Consider the following 18,857-nt stretch of genomic DNA (forward strand, 5'->3'; position numbering starts at 1 on the left):
CAGGAAGAAACACCATTGACTTCAATAGCAATTACGCATACCTGATTTTGTCATCAAATTGCAGCCAGTGGCTTGGATGCAGAGACGCCTTGTGCACACACAGACACACAAATTGCTTCCATATACATTGGGAAAGGAAGGATTTATTTTGCCTTCCTGCCGCTGTCCTATGCACCACACAAGTTCTTCTCTGGACTGCTGCCTTACTTTTAGGCAGCTTTTCAGGAGGCAGTTGTTGGAAGACAGAAACTGAGGCTGTGGGGAGAACCTTTATGTGAGCAAAAAGTAACCCTGTTGACTTCTGGATGCAAACCACTGTCTCTTGCCTTCACCTCCATGTTGTCAGTATCTTCCCACCCACGTTTCACCTATGCTTGTAGCTGGAGGAAAGCCTGGCTGCTGCAGTTTTCCCCCAGATCTGTTGCTACTTTCTGTACTCTTCACTCTGCTGGCCTACTTATTAAAACATCTCTTTTCTAAAAAATCTCAAATCACTTCTCTCTCTGGGGGTATTCACACATTACTCTGTACCTAGGTACAAGCCTTCTGTACTTGGGTTCAGCTGCTCTTCAGAAAGAGCCTACACATGGTGATTTCTCAAGTCCCCTGAAGAAAGAGGTCTTTTGTTCATGTGTAGTCTCTCCCTGCATGCTGTCCACGTGGAGTTGATGATGAGCAATTAGTTTTCCTCCCCAGGGAGAGCCTGAGACTTTGCTCTAGCAGCAGCAGCTGCTGCCAATCAGAAATGAGCTCAAGGAAATGTCACTTGCAAGGAGCAAGAAAGAGGAATAAAGCTAAAATGGAGGCAAGGGCAAGAAAGAGGGAAAGACAACCGGCCTGAAGCATAACTGAAGACCCGGTCTTCTGTATCTTTAAAAGTTTTGCAGGGGGAAGGGAGAATTCCACCTTGTGGTTTTTCCTGTGACAGTGCTGCAAGAACACCTGCACTTGGCTGACTTTCTCTTCTCCTAAAGATACAGGATCAGTCTCAGGCCCTGAGCCTGGCAATCCTATGCAGGATGGCAGTGCCACCAATCCTGAACTTGCAGGCACCTTGCCCCATCCCCATTCAGTGAGTGGCACTGCTGCCATCACCGGAAGATCACTGCTATTGCAGAGTCTGGGATCTACCCTGTGTTTTACTAGAACCCCAAGAGCCACCAACTATAGCCAGCTGCAAAAGACATATGTCTAGTATGAAAGAATATGATGTCTCTGAGAAGTTGCTGAGCACAGGGTTATCAGAACTGAGATCAGCTCACAGTCTTTCCACACACAGATCTATTCCTAGTTTCCACAGCACTCTTAATTTCAGTTGTCAAGCTTCCAGACAGGTGCATGTCCTTTCATTGCTACTGTTAAACAACTGGAAGCCAGACGATCTTGCCAACTGACTACTACAAATCCCCCAGGAATCTCCTAGTAGATTACAGTCCACCCCTACACTAAATCATTTGTATGGACACAGGCCTACCTTACACGATTGTTGTAGCATGGTTCAAAGGAGCACTTGCAAGAATGAAACTACAATGGCAGAGGTAAGACTTCAAAACATTGCCAAAGAAGGCATTCTCAAAAAAACAGTGTTGCCTTTCTACTGTGTACCCAGGAACTGAGAAGAAAACAATTGTGGATTTCTCATCACTGTACAGCTCTCACCTTCTGCATCAAGTGTCATGTATCAAAATTAGACACACTTGATAGTCAAACACATGATAATTGCTGCGTCTATTAGAAACTGCTACTAAAAGCAGCTGCATCACATGGTTATATGGTAACACAAACCTGCCTTGTAGGTTGTAATACTCCAGATCAGGATGGTTAGACCTCAGCTTTTTGGTATTATTATTATTATTACTACTACTACAAAAAAAACCCCAAAAAAAACAAGATCCACCAACCAGAGCAAGGTACAAAATATATACACTTAGAATTAAATAATTCTTAGCCCAAGGATTTGTTTTTAAGGATAACAGGCAATGAAAAATTCAGTATTTTAATAGCTATAATTATGATAGTTACAGAAGTTGGTATTTTCTTTTTAAAGTTGGTGTTTTAATTTTAAAGCTTAAGAATCTGCAGAAAAAATGAAAAGAGTAAAACTAATTCCCCTTTCTGCCAAAACTCTTTCTTGAATCTAAGCCTTGACAGGGAACAGCTTCAGGAAGTATAACAGACTCAGCATGCCTTGCCTTGTTGCCAGTAATTGCTTCAACAGCACGTTTAATAAGTGTCATTCAAGCCATTTTCTTTTCCTGGCAGCAAATGTATATATAACAGAGATTGTACACTTGTTGAATGTTACATGTGAATAACTGTACGAGTGTACAGCTCAACTACTTGTGTACCCAAGTATACAGACTGTGCACTCATTGAATGTAACGTGTGAACAGGGCTTCTGGGCTTCTGTGTATGTGTGTTGTGTGGAACAGACAGAAATGCTGATTGGCTGGAGTCCTCCATCCTGCTTCTGACAGTGACCAACCAGATGCTTCCAGGAAGCTTATAAACTGGACATGAAGCAATCATCATCTCACATTCTTGCTCCTCAGTCACCCAGAGGCACAACTTTATCTGAAACCCAGAAGTTGGAACACTCCTAGCAACAGCTCCAACCTGCTTCTACGTAAGCTAGGCTGGGTGTAAGAGTCCCCATCAGTAGCGTTGCTAGGGGTGGGCCCACAGGGCACAGGCACCAAATCTTTTTCTAAGTGCCACAAGTGTTGCCGATAGGGAATGAATGGGGGGCAATGAACAGAAGAAGGTGATCTGGACTACTTGGTAGGATATTATTTTGGGGAAACAGGTTAATTTAGGATGGCTTTATCTAGAAATCATTGGGGAGGCAACGAACTGATTTTGAAAAGGGTCTGTTTGAAAATTAACTGGCGGAAATGAATTGAAGGGGAACTGAGGTGGGGTGCAAATTAATTGAATTTTTGTGATTTGCATGGGAAATTAGGTGCCTTGCCATCTGTGTGACACTTAAATTCTAAATTTGCATCTATATATAAAAATTAGCTTATGCAAAGTTGTGTCTATGGGCTCCAGATCATTTCAGTAATTAGCAATGTCCCTGGCTCCCAGGTTCTTTCATCTGATCTAGTTAAGACCACACAGACTCCACCAATGGTGTGCTTATACCCTCCAGATCTCAAGCCATTTCCTACCAGTGTCAACTCTGCTATTTCATCTTACCAATTAAAAGGAGATCAGTATTTTATTCCAATTCAAGCAATAGCTACATTCCTAAGGCACTGAAAAATGAGGGGAGGGACCATTAGGTGGCCATTATTTCAAATTTAAGAAGTGTGCATTTTCAGAAGAAAATCAAAACAGAAGGCAAGAAAAGAAAAAAGAACTAATTGTTTTTTGTTTTGTTAAAAAGGGAGTTACGACTCATTAAGGTCTCAATCTCAAAAGACCTGGTTTACTTTCAAGAAAGTCATCTCAGCTCTGCAAAGTACAACAGGGACCTTGAAACAGAATATTCAATACCTTAGTGATAGTCTCTTCTCTCACGCTTCTCTGCTTTGGCAGGAAGGCAACAATCAAAGCAACAGTCAAAACAGAAAAAATGAGGCTGCGTGCTTTTCATTCTTTGGCGTTACTGTTCTGCAGTGGGGTTCATGACTCTGCCATTTTGTCACACTTTGCATTTCCCAAACCCAACAGCTAATAATCCAAGGTGAGAACAGGGAATGAAATACACTGCACTGTGTGTTGCATAAAACCAGATGTTACTGGGAAATGATGGAATGGCATCTTGTGTCTGTTGTATAATCTAATCATACTCCCAGTCACAATGTCTGTTCAGTGCCCTTGTTCGAGTCATCATCTGCCATCTTAACCTATTTCAAAAGACTCTTGCAAAAATAAAAGGTGAATTGTGAAGAACACGGTATGCTGTACAACTGCAATAAATCTCATGTCTCCCTTCCACACATCAGGAGAGTATCTTATTTTCCAGGCTAGTATAACTTTATTAACCAGCAAAAGATCAACCACACTGAAGTCACAAAGACTAGCCCTCTTTCCAGCATTCTTCTTCTGTGTTAAGTAAACATGTAAAAGGGGGCTGGGAGGACAAATCCGCTATCTTTCCCCCATCACCACTTTGGCCATGCTCCACAAGTTGTGGGGAGCCTCCTGTTCTAAACTGCATGGGGAGCCTCCAGGAGTACAGGAGGCTGTCCACTTCAGAATTTCACTCCATCTTGTGGATGGGAATGAGAATGAGGGGGGGGCAGTGCTAGCACACATGTCCCCACAGCCCCCCTCACATGTTTACTTAACATAGACACCTAAAGAGGACTAGAGTGTTGCTTCAAGCAATACCTGTCTACATTTCCCATCCAATATGGCCATGAGTATCATACCAAATCTAACAGCTATAAAAGCTCCCCCCACCCACCCCGGCTTATCAGGTAAAGGTTTTAAGCATATACTTTGAGGCAAGATTATTTTCTTCCAAGACAAATATTTATTTATTTATTATTTGATTTATATCCCATCCTTCCTCCCAGCAGGAGTCCAGGGCAGCGAACAAAAGCACTAAAAACACTTTAAAACATCATAAAAATTGACATTAAAATACATTAAAACAAAGCATATTTAAAAACATTTTCTTAAAAGCTTCCAAGACATCTTAAAAGAAAAGGTTAAAAACATATTGTTTTTTACAAAAAGGTTTAAAAACATTTAAAAATTCCCACACAGACACAGACTGGGATAAGGTCTCAACTTAAAAGGCTTGTTGAAAGAGGGATGGTCTTCAATAGGTGCCGAAAAGATAACAGAGATGGCATCTGTCTAATATTTAAGGGGAGGGAATTCCATAGGGTAGGTGCAGCCACACTAAAGGTCCGTTTCCTATGTTGTGCGGAACGGACCTCCTGATAAGATGGTGTCTGCAGGTGGCGCTTGTCAGGACCCTTCCCGTCAGGATCCTGGTTTTTATTTGTTCTCTTGTCGGCTCTAGCACAGATCTCGCAAGATCCCACTGCTAGGCAGCACCACCAGCCACTCCCTATTTCACAATATTGCCTTGGGACTTAGCCTTAGTCTCCTTCTGGCTTATTGTTACTTTGTGTCTGGGTGCATTTGCAGGCCACAACCCCCCTGTATCTTTGTGCCTATAAAGCATATTGCCCTGGGTTGCTCTGGATACTTGATGATGTTACACTATCTCTTCACTGCTGCCACCATTTGATACTGTTTCTCCACCTTGGTAAATACCCTGCCCACCCTTCTGGTCTGTGAAAGCCCCAGCCAAGGATCAGGCTTTTGGTAAACCAAGAAAATGTTTATTTATAAACACCAGGAAATAACAAGATTACTTAAGGTATATTTAACAAGCGTATGGTTTCATATATTGCGTTACTCTTTATGTTTCTAGTCATATATAATCTGCCTCAATACCAGCCTAATACAATCCAACCCACAACCAACTCCAACCCACAGCAACCGACAACCAACCAAACTGTCATCCTCTCATTTATACCTTTAGCCACTCAAACGCTCAGCCAATCATCATACAGCATTCTCCAGCATTCTAGCCCATGTACCCCCCCTCTCAATCAGTCCACTTACCATATATACTTTAATAAACCTGCACTTACCATATTTACAGTAATATATATATACAGGGACATCACAGCCCTCACCTGCAGAGCACAGTGATCGACTGGGTATATAAGGGATAAGACGGTCTTTCAGGTATCCTGAGCCCAAGCTGTATAGGGCTTTGTACACCAAGACTAGAACCTTGAACTTGAATATAAAGGGGATAATTTAGAAGGAGAAATTGCTGCTTTGACTTCAGTGATTTAACAGACACATAGCCAAATAAAAATTTCAGATAAGCCAAAATCCAAATGAGCATGACTGATCATATCAGTGAGTTGACTATACCTTCAAAGTCTCTGTTTCTTTTCAATAGTGGAGTTTAAAACAACAGTGAGGTATTTGTAAATAATACCATGATAGGAAAGACTAAAAATATTGGCTTGCTGTTGAGTCCTTGTATGCTAAGAAAAGGTTACATAAACTAGGTAGATAATCAGGAAGTGAGGCTCTCCAGTAGAGATGAAATCTCTTGCTGAGCGTCAGAAGGAAGAAAAGAGCCTATCAGTAGACAATGTGGCTAGATCTTGAGTTAGCCACAAGTACTGACTCTATTCAGTTCTGGTACCCATTTACTTCTGAGAACTGAACTTTAATTTAGATTCTTTCGTGCAAAAGGAAGTTGGGAACAATACCTCCTTGCCCTGTAATACACTCTTGTGATGCTAGTGGCAATGTACCAGTAATGCTGTTAGTAGATACACCCCAGATGGCTCCTTGCTACTCCACATGGAATCAAGGGCTTTATCTTTTAAAATCATAAAAGCAATGGAAAAGCTTTTGAGATTCAGTTGATACCAAATCAAAGTTTCACCTAAAATGGCTGCATGTCAATTCTGGAAATAATTCTTTGCTTACATAAACTCTGCAGGCTTGTTACCCAGAAGCAAGAAAACTAGTGTTATAGTAGTGACAAATTAAGATGTGCAGGGTCCTTTCATGACAGTCACACCACACCCTGCCACAGCCATGCCCCCTTGTCCACTTTCCCTCATTTCCCGTGCTTTCCACATCATCTCTGAGCCCACAACCCACTACAACAGATGTCCCTAGAAGCCAATCAGCATGAAAGGGGAGGCTGTGTGTTCGCTATTGGCAAGAGTCTTTTCAGTGGTTGACTCAGCTCCTTTCACTCTGATTGGCTCCAATCAGCACGAAAGGACAAGGATTTTTCTCTGTAGTTAACACACCACCCTTTCATGCTGATTGGCTCATTCATAGGGACTTGGCTGGGGCCCTGGTCCCAAAAAGTAAGTAAGGGGTCTGTGATCCCCATGACCCTGGATGACTACATCCCTGTATCTGTATCTATATATAAATATATATGAACGTAATTGTGATTAACCAAACAGAGGTTTTTATTATATTAACAAAACGTTTCAGCTTCCGCCTTCATCAGCTGCCAACATACAAATGCTGTTACCAAGGTGGCAGCCATAGAGCTCCGAGGATGGAATGCTCAGAGGGGCCCCACCTGCAGAAGCCAAGCAGTGGTGGCACTGTCCTCCAGGTTCAGGCCATGTGGTGCCAATGTGTCCAGGGAGCAAATCCAAAAGTTCTCCCTTTTAGTCAATGCTGCTGGATCTGCTGGCATCTCTATTGCTGTAATGGAAAAGTCCAACAGGCTGTGACCCCCGATGCTAAAATTCTTTGCAACTGGTTGCTCCATCTTTCCTGTCAAAACTGCCGACCCGTGGTTCCTGAAGCACGTGCAAAGATCAGTCGCGGTCTTCCGTACGCACTGGACATGACATCCCAGTCTTTTGCACTCGATGATGCAAACCATATTGCAGGACCTGCAGGTGATGCTCTGTCTGATGTAATATGTCCTGCCTGTCCTAGTGCCTGTAAAAGCGGCTGTCTCCCCAAGCCACACACAGGCGACACAGCATTTGGAGTGACAAGGATGAGACCCTGGATTGGTGACAGGTGGCTTAAGCACAGCTCAGGCGGAAGCTGAAAAGTTTTGTTAATACAATAAAAACCGCTGTTTGGTTAAACACAATTACGTTCATATATATTTTTAGGTGATTGACGGAATCCTTATAGGGATCCAGAGCAAGCTTGAGTGAAGTTCTGTTTGTTGCTTTCAAAACTGTCTTATATATATAAATATATATGTACATACACACACACAAGGGGCTTCACAAATACACACACACACACACACACACACACACAGAGACACATACATAGGCAACTCCCAAAACACACCCCAGGCACATGCTGCCACCCCATTTAGACAGCTTACTGGCCTCCACCTGCCCAGACTGCTATCACCACCCTGCCTCCCGCATTGTCGATGCCGCCTGCTTGCTCCCACCACTCATTCGCTTGCCCCTGCCATCCGCTACCCTGCCTGCATGCTCCCACCACCTGCTCGCCCATCACCCACCCGCCCATGCTCACCCACCTCCCCACCTGCCTGCCCCTGCCTGCCATCCTTACTTCCCTCACTCTCTTGCCTCGCTTGCCCACTGCCCTGTTGCCACCCCGCCTCCGTGAGTGATGGCATGATGGCTTGCAAAAATATATCATTAGATTTGAAAAGGAGTTTGGGACTTCCCGGAAGGAGTGCTGGCTGGTGGTTGTCTCTGAGGGAGCTCTGCCTCAGAGGAAGCTTTTTTCAGGTTAAAAGCCAGCCAAGAGGAATCTTGGACTGGCTTAAATGTTCTCCAAGGTATAGGAGAACCGATCAGATTTTCCACAAGACTTCGTTGAGCTGTCGGCGGCTGGAATTGATCAGGAAATCCCTGAGATAAGAAGGCATGCCGATCGGCTGAAGACGGAGTCAGGATTTCCACGCAAGCTGTACTGGAAAAAAGCGAAGCGTTTTTTTTCTTCTTCTTAAAAAAAAACGTTCTTAACCAGCGAGCCTACTTCTGTCTAAATCTTATCATTTGGCTTAAATTACTACAATAAAAGGGATTTGTTTACGAATCAGCAACTGAGAAACCTGGGTGAGTCATACTTTTTCTCTTTTAAATATAATTAAGGAAGAAAGAAAATGTAAACAACTTATATACTTTTTTTACGACAAAAAGCTGGCCTGAATTTGGAGTTTTAAAGTTTAAAAACGGATGAGAGGTAATTATTATATTTTGGACTATTTTTCTCTTTGGATATTTCTTTTTGGACGAATCTGCTGCTCGTATATGTTACTAATTGTTTGGTGTTGGCAACCAGAATTGTTTTGCATTCTTGGATGTAGATAAGAACTGTGCTGTGCTGGCTGGACTTCAATAACAGGCCTGGAATATTAACTTTTTTGTTGGTGGAGGAAAATAAAAGAAATAGACTGCCTCTAGGTTTTGGAACAGTGATTAATATCAGAAATTAAAGGCTTTTCTTGAAAACGACAACTAAAAAAGCAACTAAGACCCAGGAGCGAAGAAGAAGTTCTACTGATCCACAGGAAGGGGTTATACCCCCAGATATGTTTCAAAAAATAATGGAAGGGATTAATGATATAAAACAGGAAATGAAAACTGAATTGACAGATATAAAAGACTATATTAAAACACAAGTGGATGAGATTAAAGGGACAATTGGGCAAATAAAGGAGGATGCAAAAAACACTAAAGAAAAGGTACAAATCTTGGAGAATAGAACAGATATATTAAATCTGGAATTAGAAAAAAACTTGGACTATATGGCTGTGACTGAAATGAAAAATAAAGAACATTGTTTGAGATTCCGTGCAATTCCTGAGGAAACAGGTGAAGACATCAGAGATAAAATTGTTAATGCTCTAGTAAAATTTCTGGATTTGAATGAAGATCGGATGGAATTTGAAATAGATAAAGTGTATAGAATTAATTCCAGATATGCAACAATGAATAAAATTCCAAGAGATGTGCTTGTTCATTTTATAAAGAAGACGACCAGAGATATGGTATTACAGCAACACTTTAAAAATACCTTTAAAATTGATGGTAAGGAAATACTGGTGATGAAAGAAATTCCTATTAGACTTTTACGTAAGAGAAAAGAATATGCTTTCCTTACAGAGAAACTTAAGCAACGCAAAATTCAATTTAGATGGGATGTTCCAGAAGGAGTGATCTTTACATTCAGACAGCAGAAATATAGATTGAATACTGTTCAAAAAGCAAGGGACTTCTTGAGAAAAGCTTCAAAAGATATGGATGAAGATAAACTCAAAGATATGGATATAATTCCTGGGGAACAAAGTCAACAAAGATATGCAGAGGAAGGAAAGGAAGATGATGGATTAAAAGGAGCATCAGGCACATTTTAAAATACACGCTTAAAGATGGATTACAAATATCTAACTTGGAATATAAATGGAGCTAATACGGCGCAGAAGAGAAAGAAAGTGTTTCACTATTTGAAAAAATTAAAATTGGATATAATTTGTTTACAAGAAACTCATATTAAGAAGAAAGATTCCAAATATTTGATTTGTAAAAATTTGGGTGAAGAATTTATTTCGGCTGGACCAAAAAAAAAAAATGGAGTTGTTCTCTACATTAACCCACAATTGCTTCCTAAATTGGTATTACTGGATGATAGTGGTAGATTTGTGGGGGTTGAAATTACTCTACAGGGTACAAACATTTTGATAGTGGGTATCTATGCCCCCAATGAAGATAAAACAAGGTTTTACACAGGACTTATGGAAAAATTGTCAGAGTTTTCATATGACCATTGGTGCGTTATGGGTGATTGGAATGGGGTAATCTCACCAAAAATTGATAGGCTTTCTGAAAAAAATATCAAAGAGACACAGGGTAAATTACCGAAGATTTGCTTTGAACTGATGGAACATTTAGAATTGGTGGATACCTGGAGATATATAAATGATAATGCAAAGGAATTTACTTATTTTTCAGAAAGACACAAAACATTCTCGAGGATTGATATGATCTGGATGTCTAAAATTTTAGCGAAGGACACTTTTAAAATGGATATATTACCAAAAACTTTTTCGGATCATAACCCTGTGATATTAACTTTAAAAAAGAAAAATCTTGGATTTAGATGGAGACTAAATGAATCTTTATTACAGAATGACAAAGTAGTACAAGAATGTAAGAAGAAATTAAAAGAGTTTTTTGAACATAATTTACATAAAGGAACAAGTGAAAATATTGTTTGGGATACAAGTAAGGCATTTATGAGGGGATATCTTATTAAATGTAACTCTGAATTTAAAAAAAAGAAACAACAGAAAATGCAATTAATTTTGGAAGAAATAAAACAAAAAGAGGAAGAATTGAAAAAGAATCCAACTAAAGTTTCTATTGTAAATCAAATCAAAATGTTACAGAAGCAAGTATCAATGCTGACAGTTAGAGAAATTGAAAGAAAACTAAATTTTGCTAAACAAAGGACTTTTGAATTTGCAAATAAACCTGGGAAATGGTTAGCATATAAATTAAGAAAAGAATGTCAAAAAAATATCATTTTAAAGATACAAGAAGGAGATGAGACATTGACAGATAATGTAAAAATTAAAAAGATTTTTCATCAATATTATTCAACATTGTACAAATGTCAGGAAATTCCATCTGAAAAAATAGAAGAGTATATATCTAAACAGAATTTGCCTAAAATTACAGACTTTCAGAGACAAGCTATTAATGGCCCTATTACGTTAAGAGAGATATCTGAAGCTATAAACAAAATTAAATTAGGAAAGGCACCAGGACCAGATGGGTTATCTGCAATGTATTATAAATGTTTGGAGGAAGAACTCTTACTACCTTTACAGTCTACAATGAATCTTATTCTGCAAGAGGGAAAGATACCGGATAGTTGGAAAAATGCTAATATAACATTAATACCTAAAGAGGAGCAAGATTTAACTAAAACAAAAAATTATCGACCAATATCTCTATTGAATAATGACTATAAAATTTTTACAATGATCTTGGCAGAAAGATTGAAAATAATATTGCAACAATTTATTCAGGAAGATCAATCAGGGTTTTTACCTAAAAGACAATTACGTGACAACGTCAGAAATGTCTTGAATGTCTTGGAATATTTAGAACAACGAAATGATAAACAAGCAGCTTTGATTTTTTTAGATGCTGAAAAAGCATTTGATAATTTGAATTGGAAATTTATGTTTCAGGTTTTGGAGCAAATGGATTTTGGAGACAATTTTATAAAATGGATTAGATCGATTTATACATCTCAGAAGGCTCAGATAATTGTTAACGGAGATTTAACGGATTCATGTGAAATACAAAAGGGTACAAGACAGGGATGTCCTTTATCTCCTCTTTTATTTATTCTGGTCTTAGAAGTGCTGCTTAGAGATATAAGGCAAGATAAAAGAATTTCGGGATTAAAGATAAAAAAAGAAGAATATAAATTGAGAGCATTTGCTGATGATTTGATAATTGTACTAGAAAATCCTTTGGAAGGAATTAATGTATTGATGGACAAATTAAAAGAATTTGGACCGTTAGCAGGATTTAAGATCAACAATCAAAAAACAAAGATGTTGGTGAAAAATTTAACTTTAAGGGAACAGAAAGAGTTAATGGACAAGACAGATTTTACAATAGAGAAAAAGTTGAAATATTTAGGTATCATTATGACAAATAAAAATTCAAAGTTGTTTCATAATAATTATGAAAAATTATGGACAGAGATAAAGAAAGACTTGCTAAGATGGGATAAACTACAACTGTCATTAATGGGTAGAATATCTGTGATAAAAATGAATGTATTACCGAGAATGATGTTTTTGTTTCAAACAATACCTGTAATATCCTCTGATTTACCTTTTAAACAATGGCAAAAAGATATCTCTAAATTTGTATGGCAAGGAAAAAAACCAAGAGTCAAATTTAAATTACTACAAGATGCCAAAGAAAGAGGAGGACTGGGATTACCAAATCTGAGACTTTATTTTGCTGCCTGCTGTCTAGTCTGGATAAAGGAATGGATCTTATTGAGGAATAAAAGACTATTGGATTTGGAGGGCCATAATTTGAAGTGGGGATGGCATGGATATCTATGGTATGACAAAGTAAAAGTAAATGTAGACTTTAACAATCATTTTATAAGACGTCCTCTGTTGAAAATATGGAATAGATATAAACCAAGGTTTTATTCGAAAATACCATTATGTGTCTCAAGTGAAGAAGGGTTTTATAGAAGAGAAATGGCTGGAAAAGAGAAATGGTTAACTTATCAAGAACTATTAGAAAATGTACATGGAGAATATACAATGAAAGAGAGAGAACAACTGACAAAGGAAGGATATAGTTTTCAATGGTTTGCCTATTTACAATTGTTAGAAAGATATAAAATGGACAAGAAAATGTATGGGTTTGAAATAAGTAAATCTGATTTTGAAATAGGACTGTGTACAAATGATGAAAATATAATTGCGAAAATGTATAAACTCTTATTGAAAATGGATATGGAGGAAGAACAAGTAAAAGAGTGTATGGTAAAGTGGGCAAAAAATTTTGGTTATAATATACAAATGGATCAATGGGAAAATATGTGGAAAAAAGGTTTGAAATTTACACTATGCTATAATCTTAAAGAAAATTTTTATAAAATGATGTACCGTTGGTACATGACTCCAGAAAAGTTGTCAAAAATGTATAGTAATGTTTCTAATGTTTGTTGGAAATGTAAACAACAAGAAGGATCATTTTATCATATGTGGTGGTTATGTAAAAAGGCAAAATCATTTTGGGCACAGATAGGTAGGAAGATGCAAAAAATTCTAAAGATAAATATTCAGTCAAAACCAGAATTTTTTTTATTGGGTTTTATGGATAAACAAATAGAAAAGAAATATGGAAGAATAATATTATATATGATTACGGCAGCAAGATTATTATATGCACAAAAGTGGAAAATGGAATCAACACCAACAATGGAAGAATGGCTATTGAAATTAATGGACTTAGTAGAAATGGATAAATTGACATGTTTACTTAGAGAAAAATCGACGGATACATTTCTTAAGGAATGGAAGCCTCTCTTGGACTTTTTGTTGAAAGATCAAAATAAAATGATGATACTGGGATTTGACGATTAATTAAGACAGCCTATGGAGAAAAGGGATTCTGTATGTATATATTAAGGGACAGGTTTGATGTATATTATATACTTATAGCTGATCTGTGACAAATCGGAAGTCAACTATTTTATTTTCATTTTTTGTTGTTGTATTGTTATGTTTTTTTGACTTTGTTTTGTTTGTTTTTGGAAAAATTTGAATAAAAATTATATATATAAAAGATTTGAAAAGGAGTTTGAAGCAATGCACCTAATTATGCAATTAATGTTACAAATGTTACCTCTATTTTCTGTGCAAGATTTCAACTCCCTAAACTACTAATTAGGGCAGACTAAAACAATCTATTATTGGAGGGTTAGGTTGCATTAGCTGGGGGGAGGAAGAGGGAGTCCAAGATAGCTCACTGTTGTATGCTGTCCTACCTCATGTGTAAAAATACAACTGGTAGTAAGAGGTTCCTGTATGTGGCAACTTGGCATAAAAAATGACTTTTTTTGTTACAACTTTATCATGGTGTTCCTGTCAGGGATGGGGGGGGGCACACACAAAGCGCAACACAGCAGGCATGAAGCTGCTTTTAAGATGATGCAATGCTCTGATGTGATATTTCAAAGTATTCTGCAATATTATGAACCGCAGCTATAAAACACACACATACAGAGAGAGACTCTTTAAACAAAGAATTATTCATGCTTTGCTTACAACACACTTAGAAAGAGAGAGAGAGAGAAATCAGGTGAATTATTATTTTTCTGCAGTGATTTGGAGAACAAAAATTTACCACCTTTACAGATATGGCAGAATACCCACATTAGTTCACACAAAAGATTAATGAATTGCTAACTGCATGTCAAAGAGACTCAAGTACATGTTGCCAACACAATCCCTCGTTCTCATGTGGCTTTCTACTGGCTTATTGGCGTCTGCTACAAAAAGCCTCCAGGATTATCTAAAGCAGCAGCTTTCAAGCAGAAGTCCCACACAAGGGTGGAAGAGGAAATAATTAAGAGAACACGGTAAGAAGAGAAAAGGAAGGAAGGAGAAAAACCAGTGCCAGCACATGTCAAGTGTAACTTTTCTTTAAAAGGCACTGCAAACAACCAGTCTGTTGCTCTCAATTTGCACATCATAGAAAACCAACGTTTACCATGAACGTGCCAATACTGGCTACTTTGCTCCTCTCTGCCAGGACACAAGAGAAATAAACTACAAGCCTCTGGTTTGGCATTATGTCAGAACCAGGGATAATGGTTTGCTTCACCAAACAAACTACAATCAATAAGCCAAGAAGAAACCTTGGCTCCAAACAAACCAGGATCAGACAGAATGCTAAGCTAGAGATCTATGGTTTGTTTATCCTATGTGACAGCAGGGAACAAACAGCAAAGCGGCCAAGAGCAATATTCATGGTAAGCAGTTAGCTATGGTTTACTGTAACATGGGAGCAAGACCTGGATATCCTCCTTTGCAAAGGTAAGGGTTCACTACAGAATCCAACATTTCCATCATCAATGCATGCTATTACTACAGTACAGAGAGATAAAAAGTGAGGAGACACACTTTCATAACAACATAATCTTATGTGAATTCCTCCATTTCTCCACCTACAGACTAGGAAAAAGAAATCTGACCTGAAAATCTCACAGAGCAATCCTATATATAATGAAACACAGCACCACTATGCCAGAAAACATGACACACCAATCTGTTACTTTACTTTGTGAATTCCTAATTTGGAATTAACTTTTGAGCACTGTTTTGATTGGCTGAATCAATGTTACCACCTTCAGCGGTACTTAGAGATGCCAAAACAAAATTAAACAAGAACAACATTCTTTAAAGGACTGTCACACTGGTTGTTTGTCAAAACCGACAAACATCACTGTTTTTGAGTCTTAAACTGGAAAAAACATTGTTTGTTTCATAGGTCCTTACAAAAGAAAAGAAAAATTATCAATACCTAAGCTCTTAAACCAAGTCAGAACGCAGGGAATAATCAACAAAAGAGTCTATAAAAATTCATTTCACGCATGATTGCTTAACTGCTGGAGTGTGCTGCATTTCTCCTCAAAGAATGACTAGTCATAAAAAATTAGCTCTTTTATGATTGTCCTAAATCACTGCAAGTTCCTCCCACACACACAGCAATGAGTTCCATTACCCCTCATCAATTCTTACCACCTTTTCATCAAGAAAAAGGCATTACCACTTAAAAGCATAGCAGCAAGGGAAAGGTTCCCTTACTAATAATTCCACATCTGTCCACTCCATCCAGATCTCCAATCCTGGATTTGTTCTTGCACTGCTTTCCCATTTGGGTCAGCCAGCCTATATGCCAAGGAAGAGTCCCACATAGGGTTGCCACATCTCCGGTTTCCGTCTGGGAACTCCAGTTTTTGGGGGTCCTCTCCGGATCTCTGGGTGAGTAACCTTAATCTCTGGTTTCTTTAAAAAAATTAAGTTTCTAGGTGGTCTGGTTCAAAAGATATAAACCAAAATGTCAGCCACTGCCTCCCACAACTTCTGTTAGTACCAGCTGCTCTAAGCTGTGCACTTTCAGGTTTTTAGCCAAGAAGTGAGATCAGGGATGTGATGGACAAGATTTGTTGACACACACCCCCGACAATACCTAAACCCCATTTCAAGTTCTGAGAACAGTTGCCTTTTCCTGTTTGTCTCACATCAGGAATTCAGTAAATATATAGCTTTCAGCAGCATATAAAGAGTACCTTCTCTGTACAGGATTGGGACTTGTTTCTGAGTAAATGTGCATTGGAATACACTGCAACAGAAGATCACAGCAGGATCTTGGTGGGCATACGCAGTAAACAATTTTAGTTATAATAAAAATGTACATGCACCGTTTTTTTAGTTACATGCAAAAACAGCATATTACATACATTTTATCTTTCAAATAATTTTTGAACAGAAGTTTTAAAAAGTGTATGTTCTGCAGTATTATACTTTTCTAATTAAGAAGTCAAACAAGTTTAAATTTTACAGGACTGTTGAAGAGGGCACTTTATCTGTCTTGTTCATAACCTGTTTTGAAAACCTCCCCAATATGAAGCTTTTCTGGGAGTAAAGCTGCCATGCTAATTCCACATACCTGGGAGGTAATTCCATTGAATTCAGTAGGACTTACTTTTGAGTAGACATGGTTAGGATTGTGCTGAAAATCAATGGGGCTTCTGAGTGAACATAGAAAAGGACTGTGTTGTAAATCTTTCTCTACCCCTCTGATACTCCTTTTTTTTAAAGCAGTTAGGCAGGGCTTGCTTAGGTGTCACTACTTTTATTTGGCAGGAAACAAATACGTATTTTTTTTAAAAAAATGTTCTGCAATAGCCAACTGGTTTTCACAATAAATTTTTATATAGGGTTTATGTATTTTTACATCTCCAGTGTGTGTATTTGGAATATTTCCAACAACCCTGTGAGGTAGGGTTGGAAACCAAGGCAGCTTACAATAAGAAATAAAGCCATTTAAAATCCAATAACCAAAAAAAAGTATAAAACAGTTGCAAAACAACTTATGGTGGCTTGATTCTGAGTTTTGGATTGGGTGAGTGAAGTTCCTTATCACTGAATTGCAGTCCTGTGCATGCTTCCCTATCTAAGCCCCACTGAATACATTGGGACTTGATTCAGAGTAAACATGCATAGGATTGCACTATAAATATATTTACAGGTTGTGTAAATCATAAACATCTTTGACATTCATGCTTATATAAATATTTCTTCATGCTATGTCTTGATATGTATCTGACTTCACACTATGGCTGAAAATTATTATTTACAAATTATTATTTCCTCTACATTTTAAGTTTGCCCTTCTTCATGGGGGTGGTCATAGTCCTTCTCTGTTGTTTTCACCCTGAGAGACAGATTAGGCTCAGTGATGGTGCACAGCCCATGGTTACCATGTAAACTTTGTAATTTATTTCCATTTTAAAATTTAATTAAAATGATTTATATGCAGGCAAAGTTTATGAAGTAATACAGATCAACATAATGCATTTAAAGCGTATCCCACTCGCATTTAAAGTATATGACTTCCCCAAAGAATCCTGGGAAGTGTAGTTTCTCCCTCACAGTTATAGTTCCCACCACCCTTAAACTGCAGTTCCCATGATTCTGTGGTGGGATTCATACATTTCAAATATATGTTGAATGTGCTTTAAATGCATGGTGTGGATCTGCCCTAATATGCTGTGCATTCATTAGTGAATTGAAAAGAGCAATTTTAAAAGATAATTTTTAAACAGGGGAAGGGCTGTAGCTCAGTGATAGGGCACATGCTTTGCATGCAAAGGTCCAAAATCCAATTTCTGGAAAAGACTATGGCCTGGAATCCTGGAGAGCCAGTGCTAGTCCATGTCATCAGTACTGAGCTAAATGGTAATGGCCTGAGCCTGTATAAGGTAGATTCCTTTGTTCCTAAAAGTGGAAAGAGACTGAAGGGCCACAGTGACTCTGAAATTTATTTATGTATTTTATTTACAACATTTATATACTGCTTTATTGTAAAAAATCTCAAAGTGATTTCTAGAAGGAATTAAAACAATGAAATTATTGGGAAAAACAGTTAAAGACAGGTATTTAAAAGCATTCAAAATAATAAAACCAACAATGAGTTAAAAACAGATAAAAAACATAAATAGCTTCTACATGCCTGAGTAGGCTTGCCTAAACAAAAATGTTTTTAGCAGGTGCCAAAATGAGTACAATGAAGGCACCTGCCTAATGTCAATAGGCAGGGAGTTCCAAAGCATAGGTGCTGCCACACTAAAGGACTGGTTTCTTACAAGAGCAGAACAAGTACTATGTGGCACCCGAAACACTGAAAGCACACCTTGAACTTGGCCTGGTAGCAAATCAGCAATCAGTGCAGATTTCAGAGCAGAGGTGTTATGTGCTGATAGGGTCTCACTCATATCAGCAATCGTGTTGCAGCATTCTGCACTAACTGCAGCCCTGGGTCAGGTTGTGTTGCATGGGCATATCAGTGACCTTGGTTGACTGGCTGCCAAAAAAATTTTGGTTTTGGTTAAGAACACTGACTGGTTGTGGGATGCTGAGTTTCCTGTCTTACTCATAAGAATCTTGTTGTGGTTGGTATGGCATTGCAGTTAGGAAATCATCACTGCCTTTTCTTTTCTTTTTCTATTTGCATTTCATTTACCTCTGACCTTACTCCCTTACATCCATA

At 38.3% G+C, this 18,857-nt stretch overlaps 1 protein-coding gene across 5 annotated transcripts in view; it reads right to left on the bottom strand.

The window, feature by feature from the left end:
* The window catches only part of SLC39A11 (solute carrier family 39 member 11), a 498,181-nt gene that overhangs the window by 467,864 nt on the left and 11,460 nt on the right, over positions 1-18,857 (bottom strand). Inside the window, exon 1 of one of the 5 annotated variants that reach the window (XM_061615669.1) lies at positions 42-628. The exons of the other annotated variants lie outside the window; for them this stretch is intronic. The gene's annotated coding sequence lies outside the window, so the exon portion shown is untranslated. Of the gene's footprint in view, positions 1-41; positions 629-18,857 lie in introns of those variants that run through there. 5 annotated transcript variants of the gene reach the window in all.

The sequence above is a fragment of the Rhineura floridana genome, chromosome 3, assembly GCF_030035675.1.
Source record: "Rhineura floridana isolate rRhiFlo1 chromosome 3, rRhiFlo1.hap2, whole genome shotgun sequence".
NCBI lineage: Eukaryota > Metazoa > Chordata > Lepidosauria > Squamata > Rhineuridae > Rhineura > Rhineura floridana.